Consider the following 4,269-nt stretch of genomic DNA (forward strand, 5'->3'; position numbering starts at 1 on the left):
CAAATTTTGTTCGTTGTTGACTTCCAAAAAATATGACCTCCACACTCTCCTCCGTGGAAATCCTCCATGACTTTATTTGCCCCCTCTTCCACCAAACAATTTAACAAAATGCCACCAGGATCTTTCCAATACAGTGCGGAATTCAAAATACAAAACTTGGCAACCTTCAATTTGAGTGTTCTTGCTTTGTTTCTAGTCATGCCGGGCGGTGGTGATAGATTTTTCAGCACATACATTATATCAGAATACCATGGGGACAAAGCAAACATTTTGGATACCTAAATTGACATTCCTTCCTCATTCTCATCGAGCATGGCAGCGATCCGATTTATGTCCAATGCATGCAAGTTCGATTCGGCCATCAGCTTTGCCAACCCCTGTCCTTTGACCAGCTTTGTAGCCTTTATCTCCACATCATATTCCAGCGAGGCCGCAATCCATTTGCCTCTTCTCCCTTCCGGATTGGTCTACACTAAAACATCCTTTACATCAATATTAGGAACATAGGCCAGAATGTGAGAATGTAAGATATATACCCGCAAATCCTTCAATGCCTTCACCAATGCCAGGGCTTGCTTCTCAATGATGTTGTACTTTAAAGCTGCATCTCTTATAGCCCTTCTGAAGAATGCAATGGATCTTTCATGATCACCTCTCTTCTGTAATAATACCACTGCCATAGTGTGCTCAGAAGCAAATGAAAACAATATGAAATCCTAAGTGTAGTCCGGGCTGACTAGAACTGGAGCTAAAGAAAGGGCCAATTTGACCAAGTTGAAATATTTTACAGCCTACTCTATCCATTTCACCTGGTTGTCCTTCTTAAGCATGTTGGTCATTTCTTTCAAGTGTTCTGCAATATTAGGCACAAAACAACGTAGAAAATTCATCTTACCATTGAATGATTGTATTTCCTTTTTGTTCCTAGGTAGATCGATTTGCTGAATTGCTTTCACATGGGCTGGGTCTATACGAATCCCATCCTTTGAAATGATGTGCCCAAGTAATTTTCCTTCCTCCATTGCAAACAAGCTCTTCTTAGGATTCAGCGATAGACCGTATTTCCTGCATTTTTGAAAGACAATTTTTAGGTGATGCATGTGCTCTTCATCAGATTTGGAAAATACCTTCAAATCATCCAACTACACCACCAAAAACAAATCCTTCTCATTTGCAAACACTAAGTCCATTGCCCGCTGAAATGTGGCACCTGCATTCTTTAAACCGAAGGGAATTTTGGCATAGTGAAAGGTTCCCCATGGAGTGGTGAATATTGTCTTGTCTCTATCATCTTCATGGACGGAAATTTGGTTATATCCGGAATAACCATCAAGCAGCGACATACGAGATGCCCCTACTACTCACTAAAGTATATGGTCCATCTTGGGCAGTGGATAGTTGTCCTTCAATGAGACCTTATTTAGATTTCTGAAATCAATGCATAGGCGAATCTCACCGGTCTTCTTGCGTACAGGTACTAAGTTAGATATCCAATCTGAAAATCTGATAGGAACAATGATACCTGACTTGTACAACCTATTTACCTCCTTTTCGATAGATGGCAGCAACTTTGGATTTATCCTTCTCAGCTTTTGTCTAAATGGTTTTTGATTGGTCTTGATAGGTATTGTGTGTTGAATAATATTTGTATCATAGGTCTTTAAATCAGAATAATCCCAAGAAAATACATCTGCAAATGAAGCCATCAAACTGATGTATTTGTCCTTGATCTTTGGCGGTAATGTTTTGGACAATTTTACCAACTTTGGATGGGCAGCTGTACGGATGTTGACTTCTTCTACACCCTTCTCTATCGGCTGCAATGTTGGCTTGCAGGCTACATCATCCTGATCAAAAAGTTCCTCTAGGGGTATCAAGCCTTTAGGAATGATGTTACTCTTCAGCTGTAATACGTCCATTTGATTGATCTGCACTTCATATGTACCATTTCCTTTGCCCTCATCATTTTTCACGTCAATCGAGGTTTCTTTGAACTTGCCTTTGTTGAGCAGAAAATCTTTAATCTCCTCATCATCTTGAAACACTTGCCAATATCGCTGATTGTCTAGAATGGTTGGACGGTGCTTGACATGGATTTCAAATTTATTGTTGGAGTTCATGGGGATCTTCAAGCTGCTCGCTGCCTTGGCAAGAGTGTCAGCAATATCATTTTGTATTCGAGGCACACATGTCAAGGTGTATTCTGAAAATAGCTTCAAGATGTCTAAAATTGCATTACGATAGGCCCGCATCCTAGGATGTTTTTCTTGATACTCACCTCTGACCTGTTTTATTACCAACTCGGAGTCACCGTATATCGAAATCCTCTTTGCATTCATCTTTCTAAGAATCTTCAGGCCAGCAATCAGAGCTTCATACTCAGCTTCATTATTTGAACATTCAAAGGCCAGCTTGTAAGAGCAAACTCTCACGCTGATAGGCACTTTGTTTGGGGTGGAGAAAGGACTACGTACCCAAATACCAATACCAGCGCCATCATTCCCTACTGCTCCATCAAAATCCATGGTCCACAATCCTTCCTCCTCCTCTTGTAAGTGCTGGAAATCTGTTTGTCGTGCCTTGTCTGCTTGTTGTCGATCGTTTTCAGCTGATTGCCCAATCTTTTGTTGCTTTTCTTGTCTTTCTTTTTCCAAAATCTCTCTAAAATTTTCTGCTATTTCTGGTATGTCGTCTGCTTCTACTATCTGACTATCTATCTCATTTAAACTATCTGAAAACAAAACAAAAGACTCTAAATCTATATGTACATAGTTGATAGGATAATTCATAGGTTTCTCCTTGATTGTGATCATATATTTCATTTTTTGTTCCCGATATAACTTCCTCATTTGTCCAAACACCGAGATTGTTGCATAGGAGAAATCCAGTTGTAGTGTCCCTTTCAATTTCGCTACCCAAGACCTGGAAAAGCATGCCAAACCTTGGAGGAATATCTGCTACCACCACATCCATCAGAACATTTCTCATAGGAAGCTGATCCAAACTCACAACCAAGTCTTTGATGAGTCCTATACACCTTACTCTGCTGGAATCGAATGAATAGAGATCATGATATTGCCGGGTGATGTCCAGACCAAGCTTATCCATGATAGCCTTGGGCATGAGATTGTGAGAAGCTCCGGAATCAAACATGGCATTGTGTAACACAAAATCATGCAATCGTAAAATGATATAGAAGGGTGGCACATCGCTATCAAGAGACTCACCATTTGTTGCTAGTCCAAAAATCATTTCAGGCTGATCATCTTCTACATTTACCATGTCGAACATTGGGTCCAAATTCAACATTTTAGAAATCTGTCCTCTATAACTGTTGTTCTTCATTATTTTAGTCAAAGGGATGGATACCTTTAACTTGGAAATCTCATTCTCTAGGCTGAAAGCGGGATTTTTTCTACCTCTTTGACTGGGATCTCTTTCCTTTCCTTTTCTTTTGATGTGGCTGGTTGCTGCAATTTTTCTACTGATTTTGATTTGCTACTCTCCGGACCAACCGCCTCCTTTCCTTTTCTTTGTGTAGATGATGAATCATTTTTTGTTGTTTCCCCCTCCTTCTTTTTCTGAATTGGTTTGGCCAGCACATCTCTGTTTCTAAGGGAATATCGCTACTGTTGTGCAGACAAAGCGTTCATATACCCCCTTTGATATTCTTCTGATTCTTCCTCCAAAACGGTGTCGCTAGCTAGAATAAAATCAGTGTCTTGGTGTGTAGCTGAATTTACTGCACATTCTTCCTCTTCGGTGATGTAAGTAGGTAGCTCATCTGGAGTAAAGAGATGGTTTTCCTCGCCTATTACATTCCCAGCCTCATCTGACTCCGGTCCATGCACAAAATTATGCTGCAAAGGTGTTTGTACCGGCTGTTGTGTTGTCTGCTCTTGAGTTCGCTGATCTCTTTGTCTTATTCTATATTGTGGCTGTTGTTGGCCACGAAATTTAGGATTCCTAACTTGTGGCTCTGGCTTATCAAGTTTTACCCTTTCAAGCATCTGCTCTACCTTTTTGAGAAGCTGATCCATTGAAGAAGATTCTTCTTTCACCATGGTTTTCTTCTCTGCTTTCACTCTAGCTCTTTTGGACAGTAGATTTGCCTCAACGCTGACCGCAATTTTCTGCATGTCTTCCATTATAGCCGGTTCTCTCTCTCTTAATTGGTACACCATGTCAGCATCAAAACCATCTGGAAAATTCATCATTGCTAGTCCCACAGGTGGCTTTAGATGATCTGGAATTTATTTGTAGACTGCA

This window comes from Pinus tabuliformis, chromosome Q, assembly GCF_031772625.1.
Source record: "Pinus tabuliformis cultivar Carrire ecotype Pingquan chromosome Q, CPIR1, whole genome shotgun sequence".
NCBI classification, from domain to species: Eukaryota; Viridiplantae; Streptophyta; class Pinopsida; order Pinales; family Pinaceae; genus Pinus; species Pinus tabuliformis.